The 18916-nt window shown below is 40.1% G+C and overlaps 1 long non-coding RNA gene across 1 annotated transcript in view; it reads right to left on the bottom strand.

Moving 5' to 3' along the window:
* Positions 1-6550, bottom strand: part of LOC138841345 (uncharacterized) — a 53308-nt gene extending 46758 nt beyond the window's left edge. The window contains exons 1-2 of the long non-coding RNA XR_011376398.1: positions 6346-6550; positions 507-557 (exon numbers count right to left, since the gene is read on the bottom strand). This is a non-coding gene — a long non-coding RNA (uncharacterized lncRNA). The remainder of the gene's footprint in view (positions 1-506; positions 558-6345) is intronic.
* Positions 6551-18916: the final 12366 nt, after the last annotated feature.

Raw genomic sequence — 18916 nt, 5'->3', positions numbered from 1 at the left:
TAGCAGTTTTCTCACTGTATACAGAAGACGTTATTAAGGAAATTGCTACCTGTGTTACATACAGGTAGAAGACAGATGACACACAATTATTCTCTTCATACCATGTTATACCAAAACCTCAAAAAATCGCCTTTTCTAAATTTATAAATTAATATCATCCATTTTTTGCCAACTCTGTCTACATTATTCACATTTTCATTTTATACATGAAGTGTTGGTATTATCTATTAACTGAGTTCTAATTCTCATGAAAGAATATTCTAGGCAAATAGATTGCAAGAAACATTTGTAACTTTATCAATTAAACCCTCTACATAAAAGAATTTTGTAGTATCCTATAGAATATGAAATTACAAACAAAACCAAAATGTTTATTTTAAATTTAAACTCTAATTTAGCAAGATCTACATAGTCCTACATTAGATTAACTTTGCTATTTCTCCAGGCTTAAGCTTTTGTAATCCTTCATCCTATCCTTGGAATCTATCAGAATGATGATTACTTACTTTTTCAAATTTTGGATGGGAATCATGAGCCATTTTGCATCTAAGAATGTTCTGTAATGAAGAGAACATTTAAAACACAACTGAGGATTATATATGAGTTGCATTTCAATAGGAAACGACTTCTCAAAATATAATGACAATATTAGCCCAAACTTCGAACTGCGTATTCCTTTCTTGTTTGGTTTGTTTTATTAAGACAAAATTATACTACCTGGTCCAGGGAAGGTATCACTGTGTAATTCCACTATCTAATCTCCTGTCTTAGTCTGAGTGCTAGAATTCTAGCCTTGTATCACATTTCCCCTCCATAGTTTCTTGGTTTATTTAATCGAGATACAGACTAGCAATTCTGAACTTCTCCAGTAATATTATCCACTATACTGCTCAGAGTGTTCATATACTCTTTTCAAAGATGTTATAACATTTGACACAGAATATGAACATTTTCAGATGTACCTGCAGGAGTCTCTGATTCATTCCTCCATGGACCTGATCCCATTAATAATGATTACTTGACTCTGGTCCCTATCTATGTAATATTCTTAAACTTTTTTGAAGAAGGTTCACTTGAGGACTTTCTAACATTAAAAATTATCACTTGATTCCAATCTTACTCAGGACATATTTTCTATTGTTTTCTACCTTTTCCACATATTCTGACAGTTGCTTCATATGTGTATTTGTGAGTGCATATATGTGTCTCTGTATATATGTGTATGATTGTATGTATGTATGCAAAAGCGTCAAGATCTTATTCAGCAACCTTGCTCATGGCTGGTATTCCAATACTTGAGCCATGCTTCCAATCCAGCTTTTGGCTGGTTAATTATAGTTTCTCAAAGACTGTTCTGCCCAGGCTGGATGCATACGGAACTTCCCAGACTCCTTTACATTCTTAGGTTTTATTTATCCAGTAGTATCAACTTTTAAATTACAAACATTTTTGTGAGTGTAAAGGCTAAGCTGTAGCCTAGATTTTCAACGTAAGAATTCATATAAAGATAGATGAACATGCACATTATATATGCTGTGTGTACACTGTTAGAAATGTGATCCTTAGCTGGGTGGTGGTGAGATCTTAGGACAGGGCTCAAAGCTAGGCTGGGCAAGAAAATCCTGGAGACTCTTTTTCCAATTAACTACAAGAAAACTGAAAGTGGCACTGTGGCTCAAGTATAGAGCATTAGCCTTGAGCTGAATAGCAGAGGGACAGCTCCCATGCCCAGTGTTCAAGTGCCAAGACCATCACTAACAAAAAATACATAAGTAAAGGAAAGAAAATAAATGTGATCTTATCCACCAGTTCATGGCTAGTATAATCCCTGCTCTCTCAGGATGATCTTTTTTTTCCAATTAAGTCCATGCTCTTATATCTGATTTGCATTGAAAACAGAATTATGCTTCCATTCTACTGTTTACAAAGTTGCGTGATTAGCAAGCATGATTTAGAAAGGGAGTGGCCTCATACTTCCTGTTCCACGTACGAGTAATGCTTTCTCTATATCACTCTCATAAATCTACATACTGGACTTGGCTTTATTGTTTCAATGTTGTCTTATTTGTAGAGTCTTCTATGAACCCTTATACTTAAACACAAAACTTCTCTTTCTCTTATTATTGCTGTTGTTTCCTTACTGTTAACTCATGAACAGTTGGCAAATAATGCGCAGCACATACACTCACAAAAAAATGATCTGAGAATCTTCTTCCCATTTAAAATTCGCCTTAATTCATAGAGAACTTACAAAGTTTGAACTCAATATACTTATGGAAAATGTATTTAAAAGCAATATAAATTTCATATTTTCTCTTTACTAAGTTGTCTCTGAAACACGTGTAACCTCAGAGCAAGATGTCCTTGTGTTTTTTCGGTGAAGCAAGAAAACATTCATTATATCTCAGGCAGCACCGTAGATTGTTCCTGGAAGTAACTGCTACTGGATGTGGAAACTGGTCCCAGGAAAGGAATGGAACATAGAGGATTGACAAAGTTCAAGTTAAATTGTGCTTTCCTTTTTACTGTTCAAAAAATCCCAAGGCTTGAAGGAAACTCTGTCCCTGACTTTTTCGTGTGTGTATTTACTCATATATAACTTTTCTGTAAACTCCTAGTTGAGAGTATTACAAAAAGAAATAATGTGCCATTTGAAAGCCAGCATAGAACAAAAGGAAATAACGTTGTTTAAAACATGTTCTATTGCAGGGACTGGGAAGTTGCCTCAGTGGTAGAGCACTTGCCTTGCATGGATGAGGCCCAGGTTCGATTCGTTAGCACCACATAAGCAAAAATAAGCCAGAAGTGGTGCTGTGGCTCAAGTTGTAGAGCGCTAGCCTTGAGTTGAAGAGCCGATGGACAGCGCTCAGGCCCAGAGTTCAGGCCCACGACTGGACCCCCCAAAACCATTCTACTGGTAAGAAACAAAGACATGGAGGCTTTAAAGTGTCTTATCGATGGTATTTTCACCCCTGAGATGATTCCCTTGTTTCAGGAGTCAGTTATCAATTCCTTTAGTTTGGTCCTGAATTTTCCAGAGAATAAGGATTCCAAAAAAGTATCCAGTGATTATGATCAGCAAAAGAAGCCTCTTCTCAGACCAGTACTCCTTTAAGGAGGGTCCCAATGAAATATCTGGGGTTTTTGTTTGCTTGTTTTTTTAGTTTGTGTTGGTTATGGGGCTTGAACTCCTAGGCTGGATCCTGTCTCTGAACAGTTTTGTTTCCTGCTAACCTGCCCCCAAAGCTCTGCTGCTTGAACTAAAATTACACTTGTGGTTTTTTTGCTGTGTAATTACAGATAAGAGTTTGACAGACTCTACTGCCATGGTTGGATTCGAACTAAGATAGTAAGAAAGCCAAGTGACATCAACTGTATAGACATCTCTCTTCAAAGAAGAAATATTAGATGTTTTTTGTAAAGCTAATATTTGACATTTTTTTTCTCTTTTGTATTGTGAGAATACCATACAGAGGAGTTACAATTACACGGGGAAGATAATGTGTACATTTCTTATCAAGCATTGTTGCCTCTTCTTTTTTTCCCCTTCCCATCCCTTCCCATACTCTCCCTCTTCCCCCATCCCATCCTCCCCCCACCAAAGTTGTAAAGTTCATTTTTTGACATAATGACTTGTACATCTTATTGTTGCAATGGGTTCACCTGTATCCCTAAACGATTTGTTTTTAGAGAATATGTCCAGCACAGATTCCATAACATAACTCACCCAAAGTAGGTGCATTGAATCATTTTGGAATTAATTTTTTTTGCTTGGGAAGATTATTGATCTTGTCGTTCCTTTTGGGGAAACTTAAAGTCATATTTCACCATTTTTGTTGGTTCTGAGGCTTGAATTCTGATCCTGGGCACTGACCCTCCGCTCTTCAGTTCAAGTTGACCTCACTACCACTTTAGCTACAGCACCACTTCCTGGTTTCTGGTGGTTAATTGAAGATTAGGTTCACATGGACTTTCCTGACAAGGCTGGCTTTGAACCACAATCCTCTGGTCTCAACCTCCTGAGTAGCTAGGATTACAGGTGTAAACCACCAGCACCCATTTCATATTTGCATTTAGGTGCACTGACACACTGTGTAGACAAAGAATTGAAATTTTAACCAAATGATGACATTGCAGCTTTTCAAAAAAATTGAGGTAGCAGTAAATATGTCCTCCTTTTCCAGTTTGTTACATTAATGAATCATGAGCTATGGGACCCTTACATTAGCATCCTGTGACATCTGTATAGGTGTATTTAGTATCAGGAAATGTTCATAGAGAAATATAGAAAGAATGAGATTTTTAGAAAACAAAGGAGATAAGATATGAAAGAACAGCATAGAAGGAGATACATTTACCACGCAGAGATTAAGAACTAGCCTAAGAGATTTAGAATGCTAAAGGCAATGAGGAAAAGCCTAGTTGACAAATAGTTCTTCAATAACCAAAAATGGTTCTCTAGACCAGTTTCTGGTATACCTTATTTACTATCATTTTTTCCTTCCATCCGGAGTTACTCCTTATTTTCTGTCATAACTATTAATTAGCCTCTGCCTTTTTGATGGCAAAACTGACCAAAAAGATTTCAAAATCACGCAGACTACTTTTCACTTTGTGATTAGCAGTGATGACACAAAATCCTGGAATCCTTGACTTTCCAGAATTAATCTTCAGCGGACATCCAAGCACATTCCTGGCATTAATTGCTGTGACTTAATGAACAAAACTTTTTTCAACACAGTATCCTAACATAAGTAAAGTACATGAATTAGGGGCTATTGTCAGGTGTCAGTATGGAAGGAGCAATTATATATTTCAAGTATGTGTTCTTTCTTTTCCATTTACTAATTTTTTTGCCAGTCCAGGGGCTTAAACTCAGGGGTAGGGAATTATTCCTGAGCATTTTTTTCCTCAAGGCTAGCACTCTACCACTTGTGGCCCAGTATTCTTTCTAGTGTTTTTCTTTTTTCTCTGTTACTGAGGAATTGAACCCAGGGTTTCATGAATACTAGGCAATCACCATACCATGAAGCCACATTCCCAGAGCCCTAAATGACTTTCTTAAGAAGGCATTACATTTTCATTCCATAACTAAGTATCATAAGTTTGGCCAGGTGCTAGAAAATGATGTAGAAAGCAATACAATACAATAAGTCCAGTAAGGCTGGATGGACAATGAATTTCATGATCTAGCCAGGGCACAGTGTGGCTTACCTCAGGGTGCTGTTTTAACAGGCTGAGCTAGACAGCTCCTGACCCACAGCCCACCTCCAGAATGAGACGGTCACCTTGGATTCCAGCCCCCTTCACCAGCACCCATTCAAACAGTTTTTATGAAAGAGAGAGGGAAAAGTCAGAATTAAAATTAGGTTGGGTGCCGGTGGCTCACAACTCTAATCCTAACTACACTGGAGGCTGACATATGAGGATCATGGTTCATAGCCAGCCCCCACAGGAACGTCTCTGAGACTCTTATTTCCAAAGAACCACCAGAAAACTAGAAATGGTGCTGTGGGCTCAAGTAGTAGAGCACTAGCCTTTTGCTGAGGAGCTCAGCAACAGCGCCCATGCCTAGTGTTCAAGCCCCACAACTGACAAGAACTGGACTCCTTACCACAAGAAGCGGATTGAATATCACCCATTGTCCTAGGGAGCATGGTAGTGAAGTCAGGCCGAGCTTCCTGTGAAGTTGAAGTCATAAGGAGGTTACCTGACTTCTCTGTGCCTCGGTTTCCCCAGATGCAAAATTAAACACAGTGAAGGATCCCCATCCTCATGGGTATAGGGTAACGATGAAAGAGACCCATGTTTTGTTTCAAAATCCCCAGCTGTTGCATGATTAATAACTGGCCCCACCTGAGCCCTTTGTGGGTATCTTCCTGTCATTTGCTCACAGAATTGCAGAGAAACTTCTCTGAATGCCACTCCCTCCATGCCAAGCCATGCTCCAGAGATTCCCTCTGTATAAATCCCTTGTTTCCTCAAACTGTCCTGTGAGGAGAATGAGTTCTGATGGTTGTGGCCCTACCCAGAGCTTCACCTGTGGTCAAGAATTGGCTGCTGTGGACCAAAACCTTGGGATAATCCATCTAAATCGATGACTGAGCATGGTGCTACATGGTTACCATCCCAACTACAGAGGGCCAGGCCTGGTGGAGCATACCTTTCCCAGATAGGAAGACTTCGATCCAGTCCAATCAGAGCATATATTGAGTCTCTGTTTCAGAAATGCCCAAGACAGAAAGATGGCTCCTCAGAGCCAGGGTGAGGAAACAAGCATGGGTCATGGTGCCTAAGGAGGGGTGTCTGATCACAGTTAGTTGTGATTTGGGGGAAGCCACTCACCTGTGTTGCTGGGAAAAGCTGCTGGAGGCTGCTCCAGGTGGGGCAAGAAGCAATGGCAGCGAAACACATGGACCAAGAGCAGAGAACCAGGGCCAGGGACCAGGTCAGGGCTTTAGGCCTGGTTGGCAGTGCACCATTGCCTGAGGTTTAAAATCCTGCAACTTGGGAAGGGGATGAGGGAGCTGGGGTGCGGGCAGGCATCTCAATTTCCTACTATACTCCAAAGTTGCTTGAGTCTCTTCCTCACCACTTAGCCACCTCTACCTTCCTCAATTGCTGGTAGTGTTGTAAACTAACAGAGGGAATCCAGGGTGCTACTAGGCAGCATGGAATGTGGGCGTGGTCACCATTCTTGTATCCCATTGGTCAGTAATAACCATGAAAGAATGGGGGTGTGGCCAGAGTTCTGTGATGCAAGCAGCATGGGCTGAGTCAAGAAGACAGCGGCTCCCCCAGCCCTTATCCCAGGGACCAATGTCCAATTCAGTTGGAGACAAGAGGGTGACCTGCTTTAGGCAGATGGCTGCACAGATTGTTGTATATGTCTGTTTGTTGCCAGACCCGGACCTTGAACTAAGGATCTGGGCACAGTCTGTGCACTGCTTTTGCTCAAGGCTCGCCCTCCACACTGGAGCCTTGGGCTTCTGGCTTTGTTGGCACTGAAGTTGGAAAAAGGTCTCAGGAACTTTCCTGATTAGGCTGACTTTGACCATGATCCTCCCATCACAGCCTTGTAAGTATCAAGGAGGACTGCTGAGAGCCACTGGTACCTATCTAATCATTGGTCTTGCTGATATTCTTGGACATAACGGTGAGTACCCTATCCCCAGGTTGAAGTGGAGGGAGCTGGACCCCACAGTTCGAATCCTGGTCCTGCCACCTCCAAATGGCTGGAGAGCCTATGGAATTCATTCCTATCCATATGAGTACCAATGGAATGTGATGTATGTCATGATTGAATGGGCAGTTCTTGAATGATTCCAGGATAAAGTTATACACAATTATATTATAGGACACTGATCAATTTTAGTTAATTCTTTATTAAGCAGTTAAACAATCACATTCATAAAATGGAGGCATAATGAAATGCCTAAGAATTGGGCCTCACATACTGCAAAGGTACCATTTTTCTGCCAGGACTGGGATTGAAACTCAATGTCTTGGTAACTCTATTGCACTGTGTGGAAATGGGAAGCTGGCCGCCTTAAAGTCAAGAAATTCAGTTCTGTTCCTTATGCCTCAAATAGATCTACACCACTAGAAAACATCCTATTCATGTACAATTTACATACATGATTTATATTTATATACATATGTTGACTCCATATTGCATTCAGTGTAATTACTTTATTTTTTTTTATTTTTTCATGTATTGACCATTTATTTTATTGACTATTATGGAATATAAAACATTGACTACATTGATTACACAGGATATAGGTCTGCATATGTATTCCACTTCATACCTGACATACAGGACTTTCATAAAAAGGAAAACATGTGTCACTATCATCTTCTTACTCCACAATTCATTTTTGGTAGTGCTGGCATCTGAACTCAAGACCTACAAGCCTACAAGGCCCAATTCATGAATGCGTGAGTGTTAGCATGCCATCCTAGGACAAATTTTGCTGACAGGCTGTTCCCAGGACCTCAGATCAAGCCCGAGGGGTGACCAAATAAGAAAAGATTGACATGCAGATGGCAGTATGCTAATAAATATATATCTTTATAGAGTGTCAGAGATGTCTATACAATATTCAGTTATATAGACTACATTCCTTCAAATCCCTGGGTATTAATTATGCCTCCATGTAATTAATGTAATTAATGTAATGTAATTAATTAATTGTTTTCATCCTTAAACTATTAATGAAATCAGTGTTCTGAAATTATTGCTTTCCTTTAAGTAATAATATTCTTTCAATGCTTCATAAATATTAAATAAAATGAATCAGCCTCCTGAAATGATGCTGTCTAATTTTATAGGAGCATCATTCATGATCAGTTCATTCAACCGTGACATTGACAATATTCCATCGTTAATCCTATGGATGGGAACCATTTTCTTTATCTCTGGCCATTCGTTGTTGTCAGGACAGGGATTCGAAATCAGGGCCTATGTTGCCACGTGGGCCTATGGCTTCCCTGATATTCTGGCAGCCTTCAGCAATGCAAGGTGAAGTACCCTTTGCAACAGTGTCATTCAGACCCATGAGGGTCACCATGCAAAGGAAGTAACCACAAAATGGCCATATTTTTTCTGTGCATTGCTTTCCATGCAAGACCTGGGGGTCTAGGATCCCAGGAGGAGCTGTAGGTCTAGTGGCTGAAACCCAGACTAGGGTGATCAAAGCTGAGGCAGAGTTGCCACAACCTGAATTCAAGCGCCATATTGAGAAAAGTAAAATAAATTACTCTCCCTGGCTTGCAATTCACACTGTTTATTCTTCCAGGCTTTGGATTTGAACTCAGGATCTGGGTAAATCTGCAGCAAAGTGGATGAAGGGGAAGATCACCGTGTTTGAACATAAGAAAGTTGGTCCTGTTCACAGCCGGGCGCCGGTGGCTCACGCCTGTAATCCTAGCTACTCAGGAGGCTGAGATCTGAGAATTGCGGTTCAAAGCCAGCCAGGGCAGGAAAGACCGTGAGACTCCTATCTCCAATAAACCACTAGAAAACCAGAAGTGGCGATGTAGCTCAAGTGGTAGAGCGCTTGCCTTGAGCTGAAGAGCTGAGGGACAGCGCCCAAGCCCAGAGTTCAAGGCCCATGACCAACAAAAAAAAAAAAAGAAAGAAAGAAAGTTAGGCCTGTTCACTAGTCTTGAATTCAAGCCCCAGCCCTGTAAACATACTATTTATATACATTGTAAAGATAGATTTTATACTTACCTATAGATGTTCAGTCCATACATGTTTGGTGTGGTTGTTCTGGTATTTTTTGTTTCATTCATTTATTTACCATTGATTGTACTAAGATGAAACCCCTTTAATTTATTACACTGATGACATCCTATCACAGAGCATCTAGATTTGTAGAAATGTTCTCCATCATGCCAGGATTCTCAAAATCACCCAGGATATTCAGAGAAAAGGAAAACAAGTTTCACACTTGGCTTCTTACTCCACCATCCGTTTGTTGGTAGTGCTGGGATCTTAACTCAGGTCCTAGTACGACCAATTGGCCTATAAGCCAAGGTGAACACACTAACCTGTGAGCAACTAATGAGCTAAGCTATTCCCAGGATCTGACATTGATTGCCAAGGTGGTCCACGATAGTCTTGAATTCATAATTTAAACGTACGATCTATATTGATACACATGTGTGTAGAGAATCTTGTGTTCGGTGAATTTCTTCTCCTTATTTTGTCTCTATTTCATGGAGGTATTGTGTATTTTACTAAATATGGTGACAGGTATAACTTTGCTGACATGGATGACAACCTATTCCTATGGTTATAGGGTTGCCTTTGAATTCCTCTTCTTGGTTGAGACTCAGGACTTTCACAGGAGAGGAAAACGTGTGAAACAACTGGCTTCTGACATCAGGATGATGTCAATTCTAAATTCTGACATCAGGATGATGTCAATTCTATTCCATTGGTCCTGAGGTCTGTTCCTGTGCCATTACCAAGTTGTTTTGATTACTATGGTGTTGTAGGAGAGTTTGAAATTTGGTATTGATATTCCTCCAGCACTTTTCTTTCTGTTAATCATCTTTTATGCTATCCAGGGTCTTTTATTGTTCCATATGAATTTTTGGATTGTCTCTTCTATTCCTTGAAGAATGAATTTGGGATATTGATAGGTAATACATTCAATTTGTAGATAGCCTTGGGAAATATTGCCATTTTCATGATGTTGATCCTTCCAATCCAGGAGCCTGGGAGTTTTTGCCACTTTTTGTGTTCTGTTTTGATTTCCTTTTTCAGGTTTTTAAAGTTTTCATCATAGAGGTCCTTCACTTCTTTGGTTAAGTTAATTCCTAAGTGTTTCATTTTTGTGGATCTATTATGAATAAAGTTGCTTTCCTGATTCCAGCCAAACTTTTTTCATTCTTGACATACAGAAAAGCCATTGATTTTTGAGGGTTAAATTTATACCTGTTACTTTGCCCAAGTTTTGAATGAGCTTGAATAATTTGGGAGTGGAGTCAGTGGCATTCTTTAAATACAAAATCATTCCATCTGCAAAGAGGGAGAATTTTACATCATCTTTCCATTTTATGTTTGAATCTTGTTTTTGCCGTATCTAGGCATTCTCATACTAGATTAAAGAGGAGTGGAGAGAATGGACATCCTTGTCTTGTTCCTGATTTACGAGGAAATGGCTTTAGTTTTTCACCATTAAGTATAATGCTGGCTGTAGGTTTGTCCTATACAGCCTTTATTGTATTGAAGAATGTTCCCTGGATTACTAGTTTTTCCAGAGTCTTCATTATCAATGGGTGTTGAATCTTGCCAAATGCCTTTTCTGCATCTATTGAGATAACCATGTGGTTCTTATCCTTGGTCTCATTTATTTGAATTTTATTAATTGATTTGCGTATATTGACCCAGGTTTGCATCCGTGAAATGAGTCCTGTTTGATCGTGGTGTTTGATTTTTTGCATGAATTGTTGAAGTTGAGTGGCCAAAATTTTGTCAGAAATTTTGCATCAATGTTCATCAAAGAAATGGGCCTATAATTCTCTTTTTTTCATGAGTCCCTGACTGGTTTTTGGATAAGGGTTATGATGTCTTCATAGAATGAGTTCGGTAGTGCACTTTCTCTTTCAATTTCATTGAAGGGCTATTGGTGTGAGCTCTGCTTTAAAGGCATTGTGGAATTCTGCTGCAAATCTTTCTGGTCCTGAGCTTTTTTAAATGTGACTTCTCTTATTGCTGTTTCTATCTCAATGTTTGATATGGGCATTTTAAAATGTTTTAACTCATCTTGTTTTAGTTTCGGCATGTCAATATTTGCCATGAAAAGGTCCATTTCTGCCAAGTTCTCAAACTTATTAGCATAGTTTTCATAAGTATTCCCTTTTAATGTTCTGAATCTTGGTTGTTTCTCTGGTGATATTTCCATTCTGATCTCCGAGTTTATTTGGGTGAGTTTTCTTCTTTTCCTGATAAGATTTGCTAAGGGTCTGTCAATTTTGTTAATTTTGTCGAAGAAACACCTCTTTGTTTTGTTGATTCTTTCTATGGATTTCTTCGATCCTAATTAGTTTAATTCTGATTTAATTTTAATTATTTCTTTCCATCTACTGGATTGGTGTTTATCTTGCTGGTCTTTTTCAAGGAGGTTCAGATGTCTCATTAAATTGTTGGTTTTAGATCTCTCCAATTAGTTGATGAAAGAACTCAAAGCTATAAAGTCGCCTCTGAGTACTGCCTTCGCTCTGTCCCAGAAGAGCTGGTAATTTGTGTGCTCATTTTTGTTGAATATCATGAACATTTGAATTTCCTTTCTAATCTCTTCCCTGACCCACTGGTGATTCAACAGTGTGTTGTTCAGCCTCCATGTGTTACAGGACTTTCTTTGGTGGTTTTTGGTGTTTAGTTCTAATTTTATTCCCTGTGGTGTGAGCGAATGCAAGGTATAACTTCAATGTTTCTGAATTTGGACAAGATTCCTTTGTGACCTAAAATGTGGTCTATTTCGGAAAATGTTCTATGTTCTGCAGAGAAAAACGTGTATTCTGATGCTGCTGGGTGAAATATTCAATAGATGTCTGTTAAATCTACTTGATATATGCAGCTGTTTAGATCAGCGGTTTTAGACTTGAGCTGAAGAGCTGAGGGACAATGCCCAGTCCCAGATTTCAGGCCCCAAATCTGACCCAAAAAATGCCTCTGCCACATCTGCCTTGCTTGCTTTGACTCACCTCATGTTGGCATACTAGGAGGCCAGCATAAGATGAAGCTCCAGAAACCTTTTTGGATAGAAAAAGTAACCACTGCATGGAAAGTGAGTGGTGTTTTAGAAGAGATTTTGAGCTGAACACAGGCAGGAGGGCTCATGGCTTCAGCATCATCTGTCTTCTGAATCATTGCTTAGTTACCAGCTGATATTTTTTGCTCCAAAATCAATGTGGCAAAGTCTGCAATTCTTATTGACTCATCCACATACACAGACCTGGTGAGGCATCCAGAATGACTTAAAATGTAGATTTCCTAAATCAGAGAAATCTGTACCAGAGGAAATGGGCAGAAAGAACTTCATTTAATCAGGTTCAATTCATTTTTACTTGCTAATAATTTAAATGAAAGAACAATATCAAACTAACCAAGCTTTCACAAAATCAAAATATCCAATCAACTACATTTTACAGGAAGTAAATATTCACAGCACAAATCAGAATTTCTGAATAGGTGGTGCTCTCAGAAAATAAGAAATTAGGGTTCAGGACACATGTCGGATACATTTCACAACAGCATCAAAATTAAATTCATTACCACAGGTGGCAAAAGTTGCTTAATCTCAGCATGTAAGGACATTATCATGGTTTTCTGGTCCTTAGTAAAAAAGATGGAAGAGTTTGATTTCCCTTCTCAATTTCAATCTTCAAATTCACATTTTCTTCTAAGGAAGTCATTTATCTCACACACCTGACAATACAGAATATGGCTTCAAACCAGGGTCTCCAGGGCATCTGGGAGCAAAATAGGAAGAGAGAAACAGGCTACAAGAAGCTTGATTGTTCAGGAATAAATCATGTTTGTACTTCTGCTTGAAAGACCCCAGACTCCTGGGACACTTTCGTCTATGGGAGGGTGCCCCAGAGACCAAGACTCCAAACCAGTAGATGCAACAAGCAAGAGGAGTTTATTTGACGTTTGCGCAAACGGACTCTCTGTCCCGAGCAGACAGGGAGCCCCAAGCAGTGGTTACAGGCTTTTTTTAAAGGCAGAAACCCCAAGATTTACACATAACACAAGGCGTCTGGTAATTATGGGTCACTATACACTCTACCAGTCATTTTTTTACTACATGGGGAAGTTTATAACACTCTTTGTAATAAAACAATTGGCGCGGATGCTCAAAGGAGATAGTCACTCTGGGAGATAAGGGTCAGGGAGTTTACAGAATTACAGGGTTGAGATTGATTAACATTTGGCCTAGTTTGCTGGACTTGCCAGGTGGTCCTTATCTTGGGTCCCTATCTTGGGTCCCTATCTTGGGTCCCATTTGGCCACTTAGGGAATTTTCAAACAGGAACCAGAAAAACATACCTGTGTGTTCTTTATCTATGACCACAAGCCTTGTCCCAGGGGCCGGCATCTGGGCTCCGGCATCTGGGCTCCGAGACTTTTTACTCAATTCCTTATTTCCCGTGCAGAAGGGAGGGTGTTAGTGATAGGGCGAGCAAGTTTACAAAAGCAAAATCAGCAGTTAGCTATTGTGAAATGTAATTCTAATTTTTAATCTTTCATTCCCTCCTTTTTCTTTGGGCTAATTTTAATCTTAAAATTCAGGGTGTCTCTATATTTTCTTGTGGGATGTCAGTCGTTCTCAATGCTTGGTATTTGGATCTCAGAACTAATAGACAGACTGCACTGATCTTTTTCTTATACAAAAGACACCAGTCTGTTGAGTATTCAATGTCTGATTGTAACAAAATTAACTTTACCAGGGCCCCTTACATTTTTTTTCCACCAGTCCTGACTCCTTGTATCACAGTTAATTTTATACCAGCTGTACTTGTAAGCTCCAATTTTAAGACATACTCATACCATCTGCTACATACTTAAGCTTTCTGAGGTTTGTCTTGAAGACAATCCTTACTTTTCAAATTTCCCCAATTTCCTTTCCAAGGCTTTCTTTACTACCTTCTTTCTTTACAATTTCTTGAGCATCTTTGTGGCTGCAGTTTAAAACTGCCCAATTTTCCTTTGGCTTGTGGAACCTTTATCTTAGAACAGCTTTAAGGCACCACTGTGATGCAGAAGCTTGCTATATTTTAAGGCTAAGAGTATTACCTCCATTGATAACACACTCAGGTTATCACAATACCAGAGGCAAACTAGGCTGCGACCATAGAGTGGATTTCCAGTCACTATGCACTGAAGTGCCTAAGGCAAGCAAGCCAGTGATATACTTGTCCCCAATATCCACTGTGGGAAGAGAGGGTTTCTGGATATTACCCAAAAGAATGTCCCACAAGATCTTAGATTTAGCAGCAGTCAGCCAGGAAGCAGACTCAGGTGATGGAATCAGGCAGGAGTTTTTCCAGGTGGCTGTCAGGCCGTCGTTGAACTTTACCCATTAGGGTATGCAGCAGCAGCAGCAGCAGCAGCAGCAGCAGCAGCAGGGTCTCTCAGTGGCTCCAAGGGACTGTCACACCTCATGCTGGGCTGTAAATTCCTACACAGACTGGTTAAAGATACATTGCATAGGCTTGGCAGGCTTTGATCCTGCTGGTTTTTAAGATCTTTAAACAATAACCCATCACAACTTTTTTTACTAAACAGATATTTTTGTAATCAGACACAAAAGGCTCAGAAGGCTTAGTCTTGTAACCATCTCTGACAAAAGCAGTCTCCACACCTTGCACACCGACAACTGTTAACACTATTTTTTATGCCTTTTTTTAAAAATTATTTTATCTATTTTGCTTTATTTTTCCAAAACTGACTCTGGACCCTTGATCTTAAAATGGGGGTAGAAGGGTGAAGGTCCATCTTCTAACTTCTTCAAGCTGACTTCAGGGGCGTTGATCTTACCTAGCCAGGAACCTATAACCTTAGCCTATTTTACAAAGAGGCCATCAGGGTTAGATGTCATTAAGAACAATATTTAACTTTTGATAACTGCACAGACCTTTTCTCCAGCTACAGCAGTGTAGCTTGTTTAGCACTCTGGTTTGCAAAAGCATTTTTCTAGATGGCTTTGGAATGTGATCTCTAATGATCCCAAACAATGCCTAATTTACCTTTGCAGGCCTTTAGACAGATATCAATAGAAACACACTCTCTCAGGATTACAAACTTTCCTCAGCAGATGAATTTCATGTAGCTGGTGTCAGCTCAATATTACTGCCAATTAGAGCTTTTGGTACATAAAGGGGTTGAGATTTAAACTATCCCCCACATTTTATAACATTAGCTTTTTACTATCACAGAGGACTGGCAAGTTCTTGTCCCTTACAAGGTAGTCATGAACATTAGGCATGCTTCCAAACTATCTTCCTATGACCTCCTGGCTCTGACCTGTTTTGAAGGGCCACGCAGAAATGACTCTAGGATCTGACATTTCTGCCATACAAGCAGTGGTTTACTGCCTCTGGATGCTCCTCCAATGCTTTTGTCCCAGGAGTGTCTTCTTTACTTTGGGATAAATGCTTCATTGGTATTTCCCTTTAGCTGGTCACTGGACTTGAACTTGGGGCCTGAGCACTATCCCTCAGCTCTACAGCTTAAGGCTAGCACTCTGACACTTTGAGTCCCAGACTCGGGGCTTGAATACTGTCCCCTAACTCTTCAGTCCAAGGCTAGTACTCTGCCACTGTGAGTCTCAAGCTTGGGGCTTGAGTACTGTCCCCTGACTCTTTAGTCCGGGGCTAGTACTCTGCTGGCTGAATAGAGGTGACAGTCTCACAGGAACCTTTTTGTGCCCGGGTTGGCTTTGAACCAGTTTGCAGATCAATGAGTCTTTAAAAAGGCCATTTTACTCCAATTAAAAGCAACAAGGTGGTCAACATAGAAGTAGCTTTTAAGCATGCTCTTACCTGAAACTTATTAAGAGTCAAAGTTACATCTGACAACTTGTAAGAATCCTCTGTGCTTTGCTCTGGGCTTGCTGGAAACTTAAAAAAAAAAAAAAAAAAACAACCTATAAGACCAAACTGGAATAGCAATTATTTTGGTAATCCTAATTTTTTCCTCCATGCACATTGAAGCCAATGTTAAAAACAACTTTACTTTTAAACTTTATATCCAAAAATCGATTCCCTATTTTTTAGTCTCCTATTAATCTTCTTTTTAATATTGTATACTTTAGTTTTTATTTGCATTTTGAAAAGATCCCTTGAAATCTTGAGGTCAAGTGCCACTCATTGCCTCTTGGCTTCTTGTTTTAAAACAGACACACAAATAACAATCATCATAACTGACCCAAAAAGCTAGACTTAGCATCTTTATGACTTTTAAAAATATCTTAATTGTAAAACATTAAAAACAAGTCACATTATACAAATAATTTTTTAACCCTCTTTTTAAGGCCTTTTTAATTTTAATGTTAAAACATCCAAGGGGAGTTTTTAGCAATACTAATCAGATCATCACATCACTCATTTTAACCATCATGTTTTCAGTGTCTATCTGCTGGGAAAAGAGAGAACAAAGATGGGCCACTCAGCCCCTTCTATGGAATGGGCACACACCCAATCCGACTCTTTAGGGTTAGATGAACTGCCAGCTTGCCCTCTTTCACCATGCATGGACTCCTCCCAGGACCTGTCCCACCATGCATGACCAGCTGAACTGCACTTGTGCTTGTTCACCTCTCACCCCTAAAGATAGGTCTTCTGTTGGCTTCTAGTTTTTCCCCCTGTCTCTTCTCTTGGTTCTTGAATGAAATCATCAGTTTTAGACAGACAGAACAGGTACCATCTTTGACAGTGTTAAACTAACCTTTACATTTAAATTTTTAATATTTATCCCAAATTTTAGCCAAGGGAACTAGATCCCAAACAGCCAATGCATTTATGTTAAGCCAGATAACTTGATTACAGTATAAACAGTCTTATGCATTTTAAAACATTAGTTTTTTAAATACCAGATTTTCTAATTTGCAAGTTAAAGAATCTTTAAAAAGCCATTTAAAACAATGCAAAGATTTTTTTTTTAAAATTTTTGGTAATGTCCAAACCTCATAACCTTCTGAATTTTTAAATTAAAATTCACCCAATTGTTACAGCATGTTGACAATTTTATCTTTGAACACGTTCACAGACACACACAAAACATTCACACAGATCTTAAAGTGCGCAAAAATCAAAATCAGTTGTATGTACACCTTCTAAAGTTTTTAAACAAAAATTTATGATAGTATTTTTTTAACTGGGTACCTTTGTTGGGCTTTATTTTCCCAGAGCTTGCTTATCTAGCAAGGCAATTCACTAATTAGTCTTTTGAATCCCTTCTGTTGGAGGAGGGCTGGAGAGGGGGTCACCTAAAACCAAACTGGCCAGAATTTTTTAATCCAATTTTAGACAAGAGCACTTCACAATTTGTTACATTGTCAGGACTAGCTGAAAAAGTCCAAACCAGGCACACAGCCTTTTACACCCTCACTGCTGGCAGCCTGCACAAGGAGAAAACGCAGCCTGAGGCTTGAAGGGAACCAAACTAGCCCAGTAACCTTCCATGACTCACAGGGAGGGTGGGCATAGCAGGTCTGTGACCGAGCCCAGCTGGAACTTTTATTCCCCCACAGATGTTTAAATAAATAAATAACAAAAACACAGATAAACACAAAAACCAAGGATCCACATTTAAAACTGGTACCAATTTTAAAACAGAACTAGACAAGAACCAAAGGCTGAGTTGGGGACTAATGGGCCCCAGGTTATCCCTACCGGAATTCTGTGCTGCTTCCACTCAGCAAGCTGAATCCAGAGTCTGCTGAGTGAGCCTGCCACACTCACCCAGAACTTCCCCACCCCAGAAAACATAAAACAAACACACACACTAAAGTTAACAAGACAAACGACAGGCCACAAAGACAAAATCAGGTCTCAGTGAATGGGGCGACATCTCACCACCATTCACTTACTAGGGGACTCAACCCCCCTACTCACCTCTGGAGGATTTTTCTCTTAGATTCCTGCAGACGTTGACCCAGGGGCCTTCCAAGGCAGAGGAGAATTCCCAGTCATCTTGGGGCAAGGGAAAAGAAAAATCCCTAGCGCCCGTCCCCCACGCTCAGACCCCCTGAGCCAAGGCCCAAGGCTGAGATCTAACTGGGGCAACTCGCAGGTGGTCAGTGGCAATTTCATAATTGACAAACAAGCAAGTTCCTAAAACCTGACAATCTGGGCTCGAGCTGTAACTTTTTTCCAGTGATCTAAAGTCAGATTTAAGGGGGTTGTTAGTTGCTGCCCCTTCCCTTTAAGGACAGCAAGACAGACAACAGAGACAATTAACACTAAACAGAAACAGAGGAAACCAGACAGGCGCTGCGCAGCAGTCGAAGGACTGCAAACAGAAAAAGCAACTTCAGATGGTAGTGGCCGACCATGGCTAAACTCCCCGGGAAGGAGAGAGATTCCACGTTCCCTCCTTCCTCCAGGTCACCCAGGAGTAGGACTCCCGGGCAGGGCCAGGAAGAGAGAGTTTCCACATTCCCTCTTCCCCCCCAAGTCTCAGGGCACGTCTGCCTGAGTCGGGCCTGGGGTCTCAGGGCACGTCTGCGTCTGCCTCCCCCACTGGCCCAAATACAGGCAAAATACAGGACCTGTACAGGCACTTTTCTTTGGATCACAGAGTACAGAATGCAGAACAGAGATAACAAACACAGAAGACGCGAAACGCAAGAGCTCTATCTTACCTCCTACCGGTCCTGGAATTCGGGGTCTG

The sequence above is a fragment of the Dipodomys merriami genome, unplaced genomic scaffold (genome assembly GCF_024711535.1).
Source record: "Dipodomys merriami isolate MVZ:Mamm:240054 unplaced genomic scaffold, mDipMer1.0.p SCAF_317, whole genome shotgun sequence".
NCBI classification, from domain to species: Eukaryota; Metazoa; Chordata; class Mammalia; order Rodentia; family Heteromyidae; genus Dipodomys; species Dipodomys merriami.
Note: the sequence above shows the minus strand (reverse complement) of the source record. Positions and strands in the feature narration are given on the sequence as shown.